A 22,054-nucleotide genomic window follows, 5' to 3' on the forward strand; every position below is an offset into this window, starting at 1 on the left:
CATCGCCAAGAGAGTTCGTGCCGATGCCTGCTCGTGAGCAATACTGAGGACATTTCCTGTTGTGTCGAGAGGCGAACAAATCCACCTTGGGAAAACCCCATTGCAAGAAGATGTCGCGGAGCACTTCGGGATGCAATTCCCACTCGTGCTGTGAGAGGAAATGCCTGCTCAGAGTATCGGCAATTACATTGTCCTTGCCAGGGAGGTATGCTGCAGTTATGGTGATGCCTTGTTGAATAGCCCAATTCCACAGGCGCACAGCCTCCGCACACAGGGAGCGGGAGCGTGACCCCCCCTGCTTGTTGATATAATACACCGTGCATATGTTGTCGGTGAGAATCTGTATGGAATGTCCTCGGATGATGGGCAGAAAGTGCTTGCAAGCCTTGAAGACTGCTCTTAGTTCGAGAAAATTTATATGCTGAAGCGATTCCTGGGGCGTCCATAGACCCTGCGCACGGAGCTCCCGAAGGTGGGCGCCCCAGACGAGTAGAGAGGCATCTTTAGTGATTTGTAGAGCCGGTTTCTGGGCATGAAAGGGGACCCCTGTTAGCATGTTGACGGGGTTGTCCCACCATGCCAGGGAAGATCGCACCTGACTGGGCAGAGAAACCACCCTGTTCGTACTGCGCACTGGTGTGTACACAGTGAACAGCCAATGTTGAAGACTTCGCATATGGAGTCTGGCATGCGGAACCACATATGTGGTGGCTGCCATGTGTCCCAGTAGTTGCAGACAGGTAAGTATTCGGGACTTCGGAGAAATTGATATTGATTGTAGCAGGTCCTGTATGAGTTGAAACCTCTTTACCGGCAAGTATGCCCTCGCGGTTAGGTAGTTGAGTCTTGCGCCGATAAACTCCAGGTCGCGAGTAGGTGTTAGGAAGGACTTCTCGACATTGATTATGAGCCCTAGGGCTGTGAACAAAGCGGTAGTTGTAGACACTGCCCTTGTGGCCTCGTCGAGTGTGGGAGCCTTTAGCAGGCAATCGTCCAGGTATGGGAAGATTGTAATATCGAGACGTCGCAGGTAGGCCGCCACTACCGCCAGGGTTTTGGAGAAAACCCGTGGGGCCGCCGATAGTCCGAAAGGCAGCACGCGATATTGATAGTGGTCGGACCCCACTGTGAACCGAAGGAATCTTCTGTGCGCCGGGTGTATAGTTATGTGGAAGTAGGCGTCCTGAAGATCGAGGGACGCGAACCAATCCCCTTTGTCGAGAGCCGGGATAATTGAAGATAACGTGACCATCTTGAATTTTTGCTTTCTCAGATGTCGATTGAGCCGATGTAGGTCCAGGATAGGCCTCCAACACCCTGATTTCTTCTGGGTGAGGAAATAGCAAGAGTAGAACCCTCTCCCCAAAAAGGGTGTCGGCACCCTTTCCACTGCCCCTAATATGAGAAGGCGTGACACCTCTTGATGTAGAAGCGTCTCGTGAGAGGGGTCCCTGAAAAGGGACGGGGCAGGAGGGGAGGGAGGGGGAAGAGAGGTGAAGGGGATGACATATCCTGAAGTAATTATGTCGTGAACCCACCGGTCGGTGGATATGACAGCCCAACGATGCTGATAAGGTCTGAGACGATGATGGAATACGCCTTTTGTGATATCCGGAGTCTCTGTTAACGGGGTGGTCCAAAGTCCCTCGATCAACCCATCAAACCTGCTGTTGGCCCTGCTGCTGGACAGGCGTCTTGTTGGGTTGCTGGCAACGCTTCTGGGGCCGTTGTCTCGTATGGCCTGGCGCATGGTGTCGCATATGAGAATGGTCTTTGTCTATTGTAGGGTATGTATCTCCTACGTCTGTAGGGGGGGGGTGTACATCCCTAGCGTCTTCAGAGTCGTACGTGTGTCCTTGCCCGAGTGGAAGACCTGATCTGTCCACTGAGCAAATAGCGATTTGCGATCGAAGGGCAAATCCTCCACCTTGGCCTGCATCTTCTTCGGGACAGCGGCTTGGTGCAGCCAAAACGCCTGACGCATGACTATGGCCGAAGCTGCGGATCTAGCAGCAACGTCAGCCATGTCAAGGGCAATCTGCAAGGCTGTTCGGGCGACTGTGTAGCCCTCTTGTATCACTGCCTTAAGCAACTGACGTTTAGAATCCGGCAAGTGCTCAAATAGAGGGATCAGCTTCGAATAGTTATCGAAATCGTGGTTTGCCAGCTGTGCCGCAAAGTTATACATCCTCAGGGCAGAAGTAGAGGAGGAATATACTTTCCTGCCCAAGATATCCAGTCGTTTGGCCTCCTTGTCATTTGAGGGATTCTTGGTCTGAGATGATCTTGTTCTCTGTTGCGTCCACGACAAGGGAGTTAGGCTGAGGATGTGTAAAGAGAAACTCCATATCTTTCTGAGAGATGAAGTACTTCTTATCCGACCGCTTATTAGTTGGTAGCGAAGTGGCTGGGGTCTGCCAGATGTCGTTGGCGATCTCCAGTATAGCTTCATCAAAGGGAAAAGCGAGCTTCGACTTTTGGGAAGGTTGTAAATTTTTAAGCAATCAATGTTGTTTCTGTTGCACGTCCGCGGTCTGAACGTCCTGGGATTGTGCAACTCTCTTGAAGAGCTCCTGGAACTGCTTGTGGTCTTCCGTAGTAGACAAGTCTGCAGGGACCACTGTGTCATCCGGCGAGGATGAGGAACGCTGCGCCGGGGAATCAGGGCTCTGCTGTCCTTGAAGAGAAGTGTGGTCCTGCTTATCCTCCTGATATTGCGAATCCAAATCCCCAGCCGAGGATGGTGGTGCTACATAAGGAGCAGACTCGTCCAGACCGTGTGGAGATTGATGCTGAGAAGAATGCGGTGATCGCGATCGCGAATACCTTCTGCGGCGAGATGAATGAGAAGAGTACTCATGGTAATAGCAGTCTTCCCTCCGACTGTGGCAGGGAGAACGGCTGTATCTTCTCAATGTGTCATATCGCCGATGGCAGTCTGTACGGCTTGGGGATCTTGGTGAAAGGGATCTCCTATAGTAGCGTGAGGGCGAGCTCGAGTAACGATCCCGATAGTACCGACGTGGCGATGAACGACGAGGTGACCTATAGTAGAGTTCCCTGGAGGTCGAGTAACGGTGACTGTGACGACGGTAATCAGCATGGGACGAGGTAGGTGAGTCAGGTCCAGGTGAGAAGGTGACACTGTCCGGAGTTATTGATGGTGTCCGGACTCTTGCAGTCTTTTGCTGAGCTTTGGTTGGCACCGAGGCATTGCAGGCAGGCTGAAGAGGTGCTTGTGTGAGAACAGCACACAGTGGAGAAGCCTCTGCCACTTGAACGTCTGCCACATGAACGGCAGAGTAAAGGCTCGGTGCAGCTTGATCCCCCGAAGGGGTGAAAGCAGGAGGCTGGGCTGGCAGAGACTCATGCGGTGCAGGTGCATCCGGTGCCAATATGCCCGGCACCAAGGAGCCCAGGGCGGCACCTAAGGAAGGCGCTGCGGGTGCCGTCATGGCTGGCTGCGAGCGCGCATGCGCCGGAACTCCCGGTGCCGGGGCTTCCCTTGCCGGCTCCGCAATCGCCATTAAAGCCGTTGCCGGCGCCGGCACCGACTCTGCTCTCGATCCCTTCTTGGGTGTCGGATCGGAGCTTTTGGGGCCGGCTGTAGTTGGGGCAGAAGAGCTACGGCCCTTAGCTGCTTTGCCCGCGGGGAGTCTCGGCGCATAGCCAGAGCTCCCCGGCTTGCCTGCAGTGGCGCTTGGCGTCCCATGGATCCTGGGGGCTTGCCCGGGTTGGTCAGGAGATGCAGAGTGCGGCTCGGAGACCCCCGGAGCTTGGAGAACCTTGTTGAACAGAAGGACTCTCAACCTAAGCTCCCGATCCTTTCTAGCGCGAGCTGTCATCTTCGCGCGGTGACTGCACTTGGCTGGGACATGAGTGTCCCCGAGACATCGGACACACCGGGAGTGTCCATCTGAAATGGGGATAGCCTCCTGGCACTGGAGGCACTTCTTGAAGCCGGGTGATCCTGGCATTTTTGAGTCGTTTGTTCTTGTCAATTTCAGTCAGGGCAGCCCTGACCGCCCGCTGAAGAAAAGCGGCTTTTCTTTTCTTCTTTCTTTTTTTTTTTTTTTTTTTTTTTAAAGGGGGAACTACAACTAGAACAGATAACTACCTATCACTAACTAAACAACAACTAGGAAGGTTTTTCCCTTTCCCCTCAGAGAGGAGAAGGGAGCCTAAACTAACTCCGTCTGCGGCTGCGGACGGTTGGAGAGAAACTGACGAGACCGGACCGCGCTCAGATGAAAGGCGCGAAGGGGACACTCGCGCATGCGCGGTCCGGCAGGGGGCTACTGCTAATGAAAATTCCTCCGGTTTGCGGCGCCGGGACGAGCCCAGCACCTCGAGTGGAGCACCCTCGGGGACACTACTCGATGAAGAACTTTGGAAGGTCTCAATTCTGCCTTCTTCCTGTTCTACTCCTAGAACCATAGAGCTGGAAGAGACCTTAGAAGGCCATCAAGTCCAGCCCCCTGCACAAGGCAGGACCAATCCCAATTAAATCAACCCAGCCAGGGCTTTCTGAAGCCGGGACTTTAACACCTCTAGGGATGGAGACTCCACTACTTCCCTAGGGAACCCATTCCAGTTTCCTGCCTCTGGAAATTTCCACTACATGCATCTGACGAAGTGGGTCTTTGCCCACGAAAGCTTATGCTCCTACACTTCAGTTAGTCTATAAGGTGCCACAGGACTCCCCGTCGCTTTTGCAGATTCAGACTAACACGGCTACCCCTCTGATACATTCCAGTGCGTCACCACTCTCCTAGTGAAATAGTTTTTCCAACCTGGACCTCTCCCACTGCAACTTGAGACCATTGTTCCTTGTTCTGCCATCCATCACTACTGTGAACAGTCTTTTTCCATCCTCTTTGGAACCTCCCTTGAGGAAGTTGAAGGCTGCTATCAAATCCCCCCTCACTCCTCTCTTCTGCAGACTAAATAGACCCAACTCCCTCTGCCTCTCCTCGTAGGTCATATGTTCCAGCCCCCTAATCATTTTGGTTGCCCTCCACTGGACCCTCTCCAATGCATCCACATCCTTCCTGTAATTGGGGGCCCAGAACTGGACACAATACTCCAGATGTGGTCTCACCAGAGCCGAGTAAAGAGGAATAATCACATCTCTGGATCGACTGGAAATGCTCCTCTTAATGCAACCTAGTATGCCATTAGCCTTCTTGGCTATAAGGGCACACTGTTGACTCATGTCCAACTTTTCAACCACTGTAACCCCCAGATCCTTTTTTGCAGAACTGCTACTAAGCCAGTCGGTCCCCAGCCTGTAACAATGCTTGGGATTCTTCTGTCCCAAGTGCAGGACTCTGCACTTGTCCTTGTTGAACCTCATCAGATTTCTTGTGCCCCAATCCTCCAATTTGTCTAAGTCACTCTGGACTCTATCCCTTCCCTCCAGCGTGTCTACCTCTACCCCTAGCTTAGCGTCATCTGCAAACTTGCTGAGGGTGCAATCCAGGTCATTAATAAAGATGTTGAACAAAATCAGTCCCAGAACTGAACCTGGGGCACTCTGGTAGAAATCGACCGCCATCCTGACATCGAGCCGTTGATCACTACCCGCTGGGCCCAACCTTCCAGCCAGATTTCTATCCATCTTACAGTCCATTTATCCAATCCACATTCCCTTAACTTGCTGGCAAGAATATTGTGGGAAACCGTATCAAAAGCCCTGCTAAAGTCAAGGTATATCACATCCACTGACTTTCCCATATCCACAGAGCCAGTTACCTCATCATAGAAGCTAATCAGATTGGCCAGGAATGACTTGCCCTTCATGAATCCATGCTGACAATTCCTGATCATCTTCCCTCTTCCAAGTGCTTTAAAATGGATTCCTTAAGGATCCCCTCTATGATTTTTCCAGGGACTGAGGTAAGACTGACCGGCCTATAGTTCCCTGGATCGTCCTTCTTCCCTTTCTTAAAGATGGCACTACATTTGCCTTTTTCCAATCATCCGGGATCTCTCCTGATCTCCACAACTTTTCAAAGATAATGGCCAAAGGCTCCTCAAGGACATTTGCCAACTCCCTCAGTACCCTCGGATGTATTAAGTCCAGACCCATGGATTTATGTACTTTTAGCTTTTCTAAATAGTTCCTAACCTGTTCTCTTCCCCCCCCGCCCTCCCAAGGGCTGTCCACCTTCATCCCATATTGTGTCACTTAGCGCATTAATCTGGGAGCTAACCTTGTTTGTGAAGACAGAGGCAAAGAAAGCATTAAGTACTTCAGCTTTCCCCACATCATCTGTCACTAGGTTACTGCCCTCATCCAGAAGGGGCCCCACATCCTCTCTGATCACCTTCTTCTTGCTAAAGTGCCTGTAGAAACCTTTCTTGTTATCCTTCACGTCCTTTGCGAGTTGCAATGCCAATTGCGCTTTTGCCTTCCTGATAACTCCCCTGCATTCTCGAGCTATACATTTATATCCCTCCCTAGTCATCTGTCCAAGTTTCCACTTTTTGTAAGCTCCCTTTTTGTGTTTAAGTTCACCAAGGATTTCCCCAGTGAGCCAATCCGGTCTCCTACCATATTTGCTTCTCTTGCTATGCATTGGAATGGTTTCTTTCAGTGCCTTCAATAAGGCTTCTTTAAATGACTGCCAGCTCTCCTGGGCTCCTTTCCCCTTCATGTTAGCATCCCAGGGGTCTCTGAGGGAGTCAAAGTCTGCTTTTCTGAAGTCCAAGGTTTGTATTTTACTACTCTTTTTTCTTCCTTTGGTCAGGATCCTGAAATCTACCATCTCATGATCACTGCTTCCCAGGTTGTCACCCACCTCTACTTCCCCTATTAGCTCCTCCCTGTTCATGAATATCAGGTCAAACTGCATACAGCCTGTGTCTGGATCCTCAGTTCGCCTCAAGGTAGGGCCAGCCCTGATGAAGAAGAGAATGCAGATAGAATTTCTGGGAGGAGAAGTGATCCAAAGGAAGGAAGAGGAGATGTTGGCAAAGAAGAAGATAACTTATCCAAGTGTAAAAAAACTAGAGGATGAATGGTGCAAAATGAGGTGGGAGTAAGATAAAAAGGTATCAGTAAGGTAAATAATGTGCTAAAAGGAAAAAGAAAACAAAGGGGAAAGATTATGCTGAGATTTGAGTGCAATGATGAAGATCTTGAATGTGACAGGGTCTCTCAAAGGTCAACACTTTGAAGGATTGGGAGCAGTGGCAGAGGAAGATGATTTAAGAACAAGAGATGTTCATATAAAACACTACCGTTCATGTCATTTTCTGCATAAACACATACTAAAGCTGAAGTTTCTGTCTTCCTCCTTATTAGCTGAAAGCTTTCACTCACATTTTCACATTTTTCAAAATGGCTCATAGCAACTTTGACATTACAGACAAAAACAGTCCATCCTACAATAGACTCCTGTGTGAAAGGGAAAGGAGGGGGAAAGGGATAATATGGGCACTTCACAGCCTCCTGCAACAATAGCTTATTTAAACAGGACTATTTTCCGCCTCCTGCATTATGACTTGAGCTTATTAAGCAATAGCAGTGACAGGCATATATGAATTCTTCGTTTTCTTACTGAGTATCTTCCCCATGTGAAGGATAAACAAATAGCCTGACTTTGCTGACATAGTTGTCAGTTGACCAAATGAGCAAGACAAAGCTACATCTGTAATTTTAACTTCCCTTTCTTCGAAGATTCAGAAAGTAGCACTCCCCGCAAAGCTCCTTGCCTTATGAGATTTTTCAAAGTGCATTCTATAGATGACATCAACATTCTCATTCATTGGTGTTGGAACAATTATTCTACCTATGGTATCAAATAAATCCATTCCCTTCCCCTCCCCTCCCCTCCCCTCCCCTCCAACAATGGGTCATAAGTGACTCCAAGATTTTTATTTTACTCCTTAAATAACACTTTAGGAGACTACTTAGTATTAGATAAAAATGTTTTTTTCTATTCCTCCATAAACAGATTCTCTACTTTATAACAGGGACTTCTAAACTAACCAGTAATTTTACCTAGTACACGCTATAGTTTTACAGCAGAGGGGATCTCTGATTGCCTAGGATTAAACTAGGCTTCCCTTGAACAAACATGAAATTACAATATTTTTCCTGGTAAAATATAATATAGGCAGGATCTTCCAGTCATGTGCATCCATATTCAATGGGACTGCCCATGTTTGAAGTTGAAGTCAGTGGGACTATTCATACATTTAAAATTAAGCAGGCACATTAAGTGTTGGCATGACTGGTGTCTTTGTTTGGACATTCCACAAATATTATTAAGGGTGGTCCTTGAAGAAAGGAAGAAGTAACCCAACAAAATGAAAGTTTTAAGATATTTCTGAACACCATAAACAAACCTGAATATCTCACAGATAGCCACTTAGGTTCTGATTCTTAAAACTGCATAAAAATAAAAGTGACTTGCCAACTATTTACAGCTTACATCAGCGTAGCTATATCGGTCAGTGACTCAGCTATGCTAACAAATGCCCCTGGCATAAATGCAGCTACGCTGATAGAAGACTGCTTCTGTAGGCACAGCTAATATACTTTGGAAAGGTAGTAGTTCCACGCTAGCAAAACCCTGCTCCAATATTGTTTTACTAACAGTCTCTGTAGCATAGATATACTTTGTATTTTCTTTAGAGACGAGTCCACCTCTAAAAAGCCAATTCACTCTCTTGGATATGTATTTTTCAAACTTCCTTATCAGCCTATTTATTTGAGAAACTTAAATGACTCCTAGAAGAAATGAATCAAATCCTTCTGGTAAATTATAAAATGTTCACAATAGATATAGTTTTCTTTAACCATTAATCACTGGACTGAAACAAATTCCAGGATATACACAGATAAAGCTGATATCTTTAAATCAAGAGTTCGTCTTGACTTTGAATTTTCAGCTTTTAAATCAGCTTGATCAGTTTGTTCCCCAAACATTATTTTGGACATATTGTGAAGTTAGTTGCAGCTGCTTTTTGGCCTGCTTGAAGTGTATACAGTGTGGTCAGAAATATCCTTCCAAGTCTCAGTCTAGTTAAAAATAGTAATTACGTTTACAAACAGTGGCTACAGGATTTTTATGTTTTTGCTTATTTTCTCTGCAGTAAGTCAGCTAAAGAGACCCAATTCCCAAATTAGTGTTCAGATCATTGAGTGTAACTGCACACACACAAAAAGAAGCAAAAACAACCACCCTGCATTAGCCACCTTGTAATTCAAAACAAAATAATGATTAGCACATGCAAAAAGAAGAAAACTACTAGGAAGAGATATTTTATTTTTAAACTCCTAAGCAGGCTACTACAAATAAGGAAGAGCTGAAAATAATTTGACATTGCACTGTTAGGAAAGTCTATTATTGCAGCTGGTTGAAAAATTTCTGACAGAAAAGTTTTCCATTAGAAAATGCTGATTTAACTAAAACTGAAATGTCTTGCCAGAACTTATTAATTCTGTTGAAATTTCTGATAAGAAATTACCTAAGTAGTGTGTTTCAAACTTTCAATACAGTTAAAATGCTACAATGATAAGGTTAAAAAAAGACCCTTCAAACCTATTGAAATGAAACTTTGATAATGTTTTAATATTTCTGAAATAATTTGGGGTTGGGGAATTTTCATTCAATGGGAAATTTTGACTTTTCTGAAACAATTTAGGACAAAAGGAAATTACCAAATGTCAGAATTTCTCTCACATTGAAAATTCTGAATGTTAACCAGCTCTATCCATTATCTCCACTGAATACCCACAGAGCTCCAACAATTGACAAGCAATTCATAAAACCTTGGGACATTCTCTATAAAGAGAGTAAATCAGTGTTTTTCAAAGCTGGGTCACGGGCCCACCAGTGTAAGCTACTGACGGGCCAGTGATGCTTTGTTTAATCTAACATCGTAGCCACAGAGCCTCTTAACTCCCATTGGCGACGGTTCACCATTTCCAGCCAAGGAAAGCTGTGGGAAGCAGCGCCCTGGGCCACACAGCTTCCTGCAACTCCCCTTGGCTGGAAACGGCAAACTGTAGCCAATGGGAGTTGTGAGGCTCTGTGGCTACGGACACTTAGCTAAACAAAGAGCTGTGGGCCTGCCTAAGGCTTACCCAGGCATGCCTGTGACCCAACTTTGAAAACCGCTGGTCTAAACCATTTCAGAAGACAGATATCTATAGCATATCCAACTAGGCAATATTTTATAGAGAAAACTTCTGTGGAAACCCAATTCCTTTATCAGTTTCTCTCCCCAAAAGCTTGCATATATCTAAACTTATTCTCTCCCCTTTCTTCCTTGAAAGTACCCATGAAAACTGAGGTGTAATGTCCCTTTTAGTATTTATTTAATAACAAAAGTACATGACTGAATTATAAGGAGATATAGTGTATTTAAAAGGAACACCCTTTTTTCTGTTCTGTAGCATCTATGAAAACTAAAAAAGATGCTTACAGAATGGCAATGAAAAGCATCAGAAGTGTATTTTAAAATACAAGGGAAAACACACCCCAAAGAAAAGCCATTTCTCTAAATACTACCCAGGAATTTTAATCTACTCACTCAGCAGTTTATCTGCAGTACTGTTTAACACTGCTGCAGAGAAAGGGCAAGCAGAAACTATTCCCAAATTCAAAACACAACCTCATCCAGAAAGATTATTTGTAGCCTGTTAGTGTGATAAACTGATGATGAATCATTTTGAGACTAAGATTAATGCTTTTGTTCTGGAAAGGGTTATCAATTGAATAGTGTTGCTTAAATGCCAGTTGTAGAAGGAAAGAAAAAAAGCTTATATGATGAAGAGTGATATAAATTTAGTGCACAATCTTTTGCATTTCAAGTTTTTAATTCTCATGCGAATGCTAATCAGAATCAGTATATGAAATTAAAAAAAGACACAGAAAAATCTGTTAAGACTCTTGTATGTTTTTGAGCAATTCTTGGAAATGTGCCTAAATGTAACAAAATAACATTCAGTTCTGTTGTTACATTCTATTGGCCAAAATTCAGCCCTCAGTTACATAATTGTAAAACCCAATGAGTCAATGAGTTACTTCAAATATACTCCATATTCTAGATGGTAGGTCTGCTTGAGTTTATGCTTGTGAGGAGCTTAGACACAGCTGAAAAGAAAATGCTTCTTCACAGATGCAATCTAAAATGAAAATATAGTTGCAAATCTGAAGGAAGAAGATGCCTATTCACTCCAGGTATCTAAGTTAAAGCCTATACTTTTCTTAAGCAATCAGTAGCCAGCTAGAATTCAGGGACTTAAGATATGCAACTGATGGATTATCTTGTTGTGAAGTTCCCACATTTCAAAATGGGATGCTAGCAACCCCAACTGAGCACCAAACAAATCACAAATAATTATTATTCTGTCTTTTTTGGTCAGGATCAGTGTTCCCTGTAAGCTGAGTGCATGAGCAGCTGCCCAGGAAAGATTCAAATGTTGTCCAGCTGATTAGCAGAGCTCCGACAGCTGGCACTGTGTGTTTCTGTTAGTAGTGCACATCTGCATATGCTTGCTGCAAACAACATTTATTCTGCATATGGATAGAAAAATTAGAGGGAACCTTGGCCAGGTGGGCTTTATGCAATTCATATAAGCAGAGTTTAAGTGGACTTTTTGGTAAATTATGATCTGTTTGCTCAATATACTTTCTTTGCTTTAATAACAAACTAGTGTCAAGATCAGCTCATTTATTTGTCTGTTGGCCTCTCCTCCAAGTGGAGTTCCTCATTTACCTCATAAACGACAGAAGCACTTACAGGATAGATACACAAACTTTTCATTTTGTAGGATGTACCGAATGTTTAATCTAACAAACTAAAATCATTGCTGTTTCTAAACTGTAAGTATTCTGATTTTTTATTACAAGTCAATTCTAGCTCTCTGAAACTATGCACTACATGTATGATGGCATTTGTCAACTGAAAACTTAAAATATTTTACCTCCAGCTATTAGAAGAGAGGACTTGGAGGGAAACAAAATAACTGGCCAGAAATTGATAAAAATGTTTGGAACACTCCTATATATGAATATTAACTCAGTCTCTGTCTACACTATCAAATAATGTAGTAGAATGCCACTAATAAACTAATAAGAGACAATAATATAAACCATGCTATTAATTATTAGTTACTAATAAAATCTGGGATGGATTCCTTGCATTCCCACAATGTCAAATTCATAGCATCTTCCTATAATATTGCTTGCTAGGCTGTATATTCTCAATCTACTGAGTTTTGCCAGACACTAAACTGGGGTAATTTTCAATATCTCTTTTCTGTGCCTCTTTGGAGCTGCGGTTCCCAACCCCCGGTTCGCAGCCTGCTGCCAGGCTGCAGACCTCTGGCTGCCAGACCACGATGGCTTTGGGGGCCAGGGCACTCCACTCCTGTTGGGAGAGGCATGTCTGGCCCTGCCTCTCAGCCAACCAGCATGGAGCAAGGGCAGGGTTTCTTCTTGGATATAGAAGAGCGCTTTGCTGCGTGGCGGGAGGGCTGGGCAGAGCCCAACAGAGCAGCCTTAGAGCAACCGCAACTCGGGCAACAGCACTCAGCTGGCAGTTGGGAGGCAATGGAAGGCTAGGGAAGGAGGACGGGGCAGGAACTGGGACCTCTGGGGGCAGGGCTAGTGCTAGGGGGCTCTGGGAGTGGGGGGGTTCTAAGAGGTGAGGAGCTGGCACTGGGAGGCTCTGAGGGCAAAGCTAATACTGGGGGGCTCTGGGGACGAGGCTAATATTGGGGACTCAGGGCCGACACAGGGGAGGACTTTGGGGGGCTGGGTGCAGTGGGGCTCTGGAAACAGGAGGCTGTCTGTCTCAGCCTTAGACATTCTGTCTACTCAAACAATCAGCTGGGGCTGATACTCTATTCTTCTATTTCACGCTGAACTATCTCATCAATGGCTGGGGAACCAACTATAGCTACTAAGATGAAGAGAAAGTGACAGCAAGGCTACAGAAAGAATAAGATTTCTTGGAAGGAAGTAATACACTGATGACAGTCCTTAATTCAAGGACTTGACATCTATTTAATTTAGGCTGTCAGAACACGTTTAAAATGCCCAGTCTGATTTTGTCACTTTTTTTCTTGACAGGATTTCTTTTCCCATGTTTCCCACAGAAGCATTATGTGACTTGATTTTTATTTCTTTCTCCTTAATATTTTACATTTTAAATGAATCTGATGTTTGTAAAAGGCCTGAGATTGACTGTGCAGGAGCACCACTTCTTTATTCCCCCCTCTGCAACAGAACATGTATAGCGCACACAGCAGCAATGCAAACTACTCCATGTTGCTCCTTCAATTTTGCCTCCACCCACTAACTTAGAAAGAATTCCTCTGGATGCAAAAGTTCAGCGCAGTCTCCAGTTAAGTGCAATAGTGAAAATGATAGTGTTCCTAGGACTTGGATCCTGTGTCCTAGTCCCAACTCCTTGGCTACCCAGACTCTAGGCCAGGCATGGCAATAATTTTTGCCAAAATTTTCAAACATTTTTTGAAGTGGCCCTGGGCCGGCCTGGAGGGGCGGAACCAAATCTGGAATGGGCAGGGCCAGAATGCTTCTGAGCTTCCCCACCCCCAGACCATTATTGGTCTGGGGTGGGGGAGCCCCTTTGCTTTCCCCTTCCCACTAGACACGCATGCCCCTGGCAGGCCAAATCCTGATTGGCCTGGAGGTGGGGGAAGCACAGGAAGCCTCCTCCCACCCAGCAAGCAGCGTGTGGCACTTTGAAGTGCCACGCACTCCTCGCAGGGCCAGGATAGGGCAAAGGAATATTCATGCAGCTCTCCCGCCCCCAGGCCTGATTGGCCTGAGGGCAGGGAGAGTGCGCAAAGCATCCTCCGCCCTGTGAGGAGCATGCAGCACTTTAAAGTGCCACGCGCTGCTCGCAGGGCGGGAAGAGACATCACGGGCTCTCCCGCCCCCAAGTCCTGATTGGCTGCATGAAGCTTTCCTCACCTTGCGCAAGTGTACAGCACTTTGAAGTGCCATGAGCTCCACACAGCACAGGGGGGAGGGCGGAGGAGACTTCGCATGCTCCTCCTGCCCCCAGGCCAATCAGGGTTTGGGGGCAGGGGAGTGCATGATGTCTTCTGCCCTGCAAGCAGCGTGTGGTGCTTCAAAGCGCTGCATGCTGCTCCCAGGGCAGGAGGAAGCTTCACATGCTCCCCTAGGCGGGGGAGTGGCAGGGCCTCTGTGGGCTGGATCAACCCACTTGGCGGTCCAAAACTGGCAGCAGAGGCCCTTTTTCTCACCCCTGCTCTCAGCACCTCCTTTGCAAAACACTGTGAAAGTGCGGTGACAGAGTTAAGAAAATATCAAAGTAAAAGATTCAGAAATGAAAAAAAAAAAATCATTTTGCCATCTAAAAAGCCCACTGCTAAAATTTAAAAACTGGATTTTGAAAAGGTAACTAGGAACTGAATCCGGAGATCCAGAAATGGTCAGATTCTGGCCCACATTAAACCTTTTGGGCTGCAGAAGTGACATAAAAGAACCTAAAAGCCATCCTAACTAAATGAGTAGATAAGGATTCCTAGGGAGTGAGGAAAATCTTTAATTGGTACAAAGACTGCATCCCCAGATCTTGGCTCCTCTCTAGTCATGTACAGGTATAGATAATTTCTGGCACAGAGGGTGGAGAGATTGCCAAAGCACATTGCATTTAAACATAATGGTTCTTAGGGAGCTATTTAGAATCAGATACAAATAACAGTGGCTAATCTGGGCTTGTTCAGACTAAGATTTAACATGTTAGCCAATGTGCTAAATAAGATGTGATGTTGCACCTTCATATTCTGTATGGAAGTATGTGTTTGAATATGAATATGCCTAACTCAAACATGCTGCTTTATGCAAAATGTGGCATGTAAACTACCACTGGAGAACTTGTAATTCCCTGAATGTGTATATTTTATTTGTGTGAATGTATAATTCTTGTATTTGAAGTTGGAAATATGAAATATGAACTTGTTCATATATCGAAATGTGCTAATGAAAGCCAGTGGTAGTACTGAAGCAACTTAATGGCACAGTACTCTTATTTTTAATCTTGTTTTTTCTGTAAGCCTGAACTATGGTTGGTCCTACCAAGACATGTGGTCAGGTTACCTGAAACGACAACCCTTTTTGGATGTGGTACTTTTCCTTGGAGGTACAAGAAGGTGGAAGCTGAACACAAAGGATTCCCACCTTGGGCAAAATTGATTTATAGGCAGGGAACCAAACAATAGGGAGTTGGCAGTTGCAAGACACCAAGGCACCCCTTGCTTGCCACCCAGATGACTGCTGGAAACACCTAAGGCCTTGTCTACACTGGCAAGTTTTGTCACCTTTTTGACAACAAAACCCAGAGAGCATTCACTCTGCAACACAACAAAAGTCGCAAAGAACGCCTAGTTTCGGCAACAAAAAACTTCCTCTTCGGGGAGGTACGTCCCTCCCCCATCCTTTACTGTCAACATTCATGCAGTGAGACCTACAGCAGGCTTTTTTCCAAGTTTATTGAACTCCAGGATGTTTTCCCACTACACCTGATTAGCCACTCTGGCCAGCGCTTTGAACTCTTCTGCTCTGCAGTCATGTTAACAGGTAAACAATGTGCCCCTCTCCCCTTGCAAGCCCCGAAAACTTTAAAATCCATTTTCCAGCTGGCTGGCTCAGAGATATCAATAGAATCTCGTTGGGTAACGATGTCAAAAGCTCTTCCTGAGCTACTTATTAATTTTCTCACGGAGCTCCCATAGCAGGGCTGCTCCCTTCCCACCCCCATGGGACAACATTCTCCCAAACCATTCCTCCGTCTGTGCTGCTGGAACCCAGGTATCACAGAGTTGGGCTGCATAAGGAGTGGGACGCTCCCTCCTCCCTCATGCATTCAAAGGCAGAGCCCACATTTGCCTGTTAACCTTCGGCAGGGAGATGTCAGCCAGAGTGATGGCAGCCTGTGGACAAGTTTAAGATTATTACAAATTGTTTCCATATACACCTGCTGCAAAAGTGGGGGCTCTACTTACTTATGTCCCCATGCCCAACCCTTCTCCCCCTCCTTCAACCTTTAAAACTCACCATGATCAGAGTGACTGGAGAGATCTGTGTTTGCTTCTAGGGTACTGGTTTTGTTCAGGGAAGTGGATGTAAGTGAAATGTTTCAATCTTTATCAGGAAGAGTACAGTCACTCTGTTGTTAATGGTTACTTTTCCAGACCACACCTTGAGAAGACAGACATACTCCCCCACTGATAGGCTCTGTCAACTCAGGAAAAGACCTTGAAGGACCAAATAGGACCAAATGAAGGATGTTTTGCAACATTCAATGCTCCAAAATCAATAAAAGGGAGGAGAGGCACCCGGGGGAAGAAAGCTAGAACAGAAGCCACCATGTTAAAGCTCATGGAAGACCAAACTGAGATGCTGAAGTGTCTAATTAAGATGCAGAGCAAAAAGAACCAAAGGCCTCTCTGGCAGCATGTGCAGAATTCTTTACCAACCAATCCACCCTCTACACCCACACAGAAGCCTACCTGGCAGCACATGCAAAATTCTTTAGCCAGCAATCCTCCCTCTGTGCTCACACACTCCTTCTCATATCTTGGAATGGTTTTTTACCAGCATACTCCACTCATCACAGCAGCTGTGACTTCTGACAATTGGACGTTAACCTAAGTGTGAGGTTTTCCAATAACCTCCACTCTTCCTTACCAGCAAGTATTCACCCTATGGCTGTATCTACACTGCCCCCATTTTGCGCAAAAAATATGCAAATGAGGTGGTGTGGAATATCACTGTGCCTTACATGCATAATTAATTAGGCTGCGTTTTTGCGCAAAAACCCACTCTTGCACAAGCACCGTTCTTCCTGAAAAAAATGCAGAAGAACAGAGCCTCATTAATTATGCAAATGAGGCACGGCAATATTCCACGCTTCGCCTTATCTGCATATTTGTTGCGCAAAATGGGGGCAATGTAGACATAGCCTTTGTGACTGTTATTGAAACAGATCAATAACAGACAGAACTGATGAAGAGTTCAGTGAATTTCTCGTGTGTGACACAATGCATACGAATCGCTCTGGCCCTGTTGAAGTTTGTAACATTCCTTGGTTTCATGGGAATGCCATGCTCCAGATGAGTAGTAGGATAAGGCAGGGAAACAACTCGAAGACAAAGAAATGCCAGAACCCTTCACTGTCAGATTGGTTCCTCAGAGCTTATATAAGGCGACGCCCTGGGGATATGATTCTTCGCAAGGTCCAGCCTGCCATAGAGACACTTCCACCTCGCTGTCAATCTGCCAAAGGCTCATCCAACAACCATCACCTAACCTTTTGTTGCTCCTTACTGCTGTCCAGGTGCTCTGTGTAAGGGTTCACGAGCCAGGGCTGTAGGGGGTAAAAGCTGGGTCACTGAAGATCACTATAGACATTTCCATATGCCCCAAGAAAGTCCTTGCCTGCAGCTTTCTGTACAGGCCACTGTTCCTAAAGGTGCATGCACAAACGCACCTTTCCAGGTTCCCCCCCACATTTATGTCTATGAAATGTCCATGGAGATCCACAGGTGCCTGAAGCTCCATTGTAAAGTACCCCTTCCAATTAACGTACTCTGGTGCAAAGTGGGGTGGCTCTATAATGAGAATATCTATGCCATCAATTGCCCCACCGTAGTTTGAAACGCTCATTTCTGCAAAGCCAGTCACTATGCTATCCACATTTCTCATGGCCACAGTCCTACAAAGCAAAATGTGCTTTACTGCCTTGCACACTCGCAGAAGTGCTGCCCTGACAGCAGACTTCCCCAAGCCAAACTGATTTGCAACTGAAAAGTAGCAACTGGCGTCTCCAGCTCCCACAAAGCAATTGCAACACACTTCTTTACCAAGAGAGCAGCTCTCATTTCGGTGTCCTTGTGCCACAGTTCAGGGGCATGCTCAGCATACAGCTCCAGGTTGCTTTATACATCCTAAACATCTGTAGTCACTGCTCTTCATCCCACATGTGCATGACAATGTGATCCCACCACTCAGTGCTGGTTTCCCTGGCCCCAAAACGACTCTCTACTCTGCACATCTGCTCTGTGATAGCCAAATGCAATGTTAAGTCACTGCTGTCCACGTCACTCACCCAGTCATCCTCATCCTCATCTTCCTCTGAGAGTTAGTTCAACAGTAGTTCTTCTGAAACGTGTGATGTCCTAAGCAGATTGAACACAGCATGGGAAAGAGATCTGGTATCCATGATTTCTCACAGGAGATCCTGGAGTGCACAGCAAGGACTGCCAGTTTCAAATGGCGTGAAAGCAAAGAGGTGGTTGATGGGATGTTTTCACGTTCCCAAAATGACTTGCGCTATACAGGCAGTCCCCGGGTTACGTACAAGATAGGGACTGTAGGTTTGTTCTTAAGTTGAATCTGTATGTAAGTCGGAACTGGTGTCCAGATTCAGCCGCTGCTGAAACTGATCAGTTTCAACAGCGGCTGAATCTGGACGCCAGTTCTGACTTACATACAGATTCAACTTAAGAACCCCAGGCATCCCCAAGTCAGCTGCTGCTGAAACTGATCAGCGGCTGATTCCAGGAAGCCCGGGGCAGGGGCTTCCTGTAGTCAGCCACTGGTCATTTTCAGCAGCAGCTGACTTGGGGACGCCTGGGGCAGAGCAGCTGGGGTGCTGCTGGGTTGGTCCAGTAGCGCCGCCGCGCCTCGGCGCTACTGGACCAACCCAGCAGCACCCAAGCTGCTCTGCCCCAGGCGTCCTGATTCAGCCGCTGCTGAAACTGACCAGCAGTGGCTGAATCGGGACGCCTGGGGCAAAGCAGCTGGGGTGCTGCCCGGTTGGTCCAGTAGCGCCCAGAGCGGCACTACGGGACCAACTGGCAGCGCCCCAGCTGCTGTACCACAGGTGTCCGGAGCAAAGCCGCGGAGCACGGGGGCAGCGGGACAGCCTAGACGCGCCGTAGCTGTCCTGCTGCCCGCGTGCTCCGCGGCTTTGCTCTGCTTTGCCCCCCCCGTCCCCCTGCCCGCGGCTTGGCTCTGCTTTGCCCCCCCCCCCCCCGGTCTGCAGACCGGGGGGGGGGAGGGGAAGCAGAGCCAAGCCACGGAGCAGCGGCCAGCTGACGTCTCCCAGGGGGACGGGGGAGGGGGGGCAAAACAGAGCAAAGCAGAGCCAAGCCGCGGATCACGTGGGCAGCGGACAGCCCTGTCCGCTGCCCGCGTGTTCCGCCGCTTTGCTTCTTCTCCCTGGTCTGCTGGAGACCAGGGAGAGGAAGGGCCCCATTCGTAACTGCGGATCCAACATAAGTCGGATCCGCGTAACTCGGGGACTGCCTGTATTGTGCATTCCCAGACTGCCTATCAATTGAAGGTAGTAACAGGCACTGTGGGATGCTTAACCAATTTGCTTTGCTCTTTCTGTCAATGGGGGAGGTAAAAATGTGTCCAGGTCAACAGAGGGTGGCAGTGTAAACATGATTTGGTGACTTTCTTTTTGATGACTTTTGGAGGAAAAAGTAATGTCGACTGCAAAACTTCCCAATGTAGACACACCCTAAGACTAGACAGGGAAAAGGATCGAGCCCAAGTTAGGAGGCTGCTAAGCTTGTGAGAAAAGATCATTAAAACTACTGTTATGGAAAGGAATTGCATGTAACAAGTTTCTTACAGTATTAAGCTTCGCTGGTGTGTTTTGTTTTGTTTAGAAATTTATTTGTATCTGTCTGTTCTCACTTGTAACCACTTAAAACCTACTTTTTGAATTTAATAAAATCATTTTTGTTTATTATAAACCCAGTGTAAATAACTGTTATCTGGAGGTGGGGGAGGGGACAACATCTGTACATCTCTGTCTTTCATTGATAAAAGGAGGGAGCAACATGCGAGCTTGCTCTGTATAAAACTTTTATGCAGAGTAAAAGAGATTTATCTGGGACTTTGATCCCACTGGGGCTGTGCACCTGGATTCTGTAATTGAGCCTATCCACAGCTGGTCTGCTCTCAGAATCGGTGTTGCTCTGCTGTGACACCAACACTGTGCTTTTGCTGTGGAGACCAGACGTTCTATCCCAGAAGGCAGGTAAACAGGCTCAGTGGTATGATCAGCAGCCCATCAGCGCAAGTCTCAAGGAGATCTGTGACTCAACCCATCACAATATATTTGAAAAAAAAAATTCCAGTAGGCAAGACATACTATCTTTTACACATAATGAACTGGATGAGTTGAAGTCAAGGTAGTAGGGATGTGAGTGGTGTGTGCCTCTTTTACTCAACTAAGTATGTAGCCCATGTTAAAGCCTACCCTAGGTCTGTAGAAGATGGCAATTGATGTTTAACATCACACATTTAAATCCTGATCTGAGAAACTAACTTGCACCTAGGACCACCTACATCCTCAGCCAGTCCCGTTGTCAAGAAAGAGAAAAAATGACAGAGCCACATTTGTCTTCCACCCCCTGGTAGTCCCATGCTCTGGTCCTGTGCAGCAAACACATTAGGTTACTACTTTTTTGTTCATACACACCTTCTTGTATAACCATTTTCTATGAGGTTTTCTCTTCTTTGATCAGCAATGTAGTAACTGTGGTACAGATTTTCAAAGCTATTTTAGGTACCTACAGATACAAATGGCACTTCTAACACTCACACTAAGTTCGTACCTTGGGATCATCAGGCTTATTGCTTTCATGGAGGATTTTGATATTTCAAGATTTAGTTTTGTTCCTATTTGGAAAAACCCTGAAGATCCCGGCTTCATGGCAGTCCACCTGACTAGTTGTGTCAGAGCTACAGATCCTCGGAGTCCCAGCTGAGCAAGAAGCTTTTGAGCCAGCACTGAGTACCCAATGGGCTGAAAGGGAAGACAGAAGCCTAGAAGTTCTGCAGGCAAGCCGCAGAGAAGCTGGGAAGACCCACTCAATAGCAGCATGCCATATGAACTACAGAGACGCTGAGAGGTATGGCATCTCCAGGAGGGCTGCCAAACTGCAAGGAGTCTAGAAAAGCAGGCTATATGAAACCAAAAAGGTTTAAGAGAGAAACCTGCCTAGTTTCCATAAGACGTTAGTCAAAATCAAGCCATTTCTATGAAACATTTTGATTTCCAAGAATCAGAATTCTCCTGTGGAAAAACATTCTACCTTTGTAAATCTGGCCCTTTTTTGCTGCAAAGAGGTGAAGAATTTTTCTTAATCTAAGGAGAATATATTGCATAACACATTACAACGCAAGATTTCAAGTTATCTGTGAATATCTGATTATATTCATATTGAAAACATCTTTCTTATGTATTCATACGGTAAAATCCTGGTTCATTGATATCAGTGGAAGTTTTGCCATTAACTTCAGTGAGGTCAAGATTTCACATACAGCTTTCCCTTAAGGGGTTGCTGGTACTGCCATTATAACTTTCATATAGCCATTATATTTCCTATTTGCAGAGGCCCTCATAAAATTTAGTTTGTGAGATTAAAGATGACATACTGCTGGAAGCAATTAAAATCAAAACAAATGTCAAGTTAGTATAACTGCATCTATACACAAAAATAATGGGATAACAAAACGATGCCTTTCAAAATCTTAATGTCCTCTTCTATAACTCCAACACAACTTTAGAATGAAAATGCTAACAGACTGTGTTACTTGTGATGCAAAAGCACTATTACAATACAGTTTCTAAAAGGTACAGGAAGGTCATGCAAAGCATCAAACCCCCTTGGAATTAATGCTGCTGGATTTATGATGGAAGACAGCACGTAACTCAGCCATTTAGAAACAAGGAAAACTCACTTGGTATTCATAACATTTGGAATCACAGTATATTATTCCTGCTACAGTGGACAAGGCTACAAACAGCATTTGTTTTACACAAGTAGCAGTCTAAAATAGATTTTTCCACATTAAGCATTTAATTCAATTCAGTTTGTTTGTAATGGGACAAAATCTTAATTTATAACAGAAAGATTTAAGGCACTACTAATGCTATGAAGGAACGAGCAGAACTGGCTGGGAATGGCAAAAGCGGAAACAAGATTAAGATATAGCAGTTTAATTTCCCCCACAAT

General features: G+C 45.8%; 1 protein-coding gene across 4 annotated transcripts in view; it reads right to left on the reverse strand.

The window, feature by feature from the left end:
- Positions 1 to 22,054, reverse strand: part of KANSL1L (KAT8 regulatory NSL complex subunit 1 like) — a 99,738-nt gene that overhangs the window by 26,016 nt on the left and 51,668 nt on the right. The gene's annotated exons all lie outside the window — the stretch shown is intronic.

This window comes from Pelodiscus sinensis, chromosome 7 (assembly GCF_049634645.1).
Source record: "Pelodiscus sinensis isolate JC-2024 chromosome 7, ASM4963464v1, whole genome shotgun sequence".
NCBI lineage: Eukaryota > Metazoa > Chordata > Testudines > Trionychidae > Pelodiscus > Pelodiscus sinensis.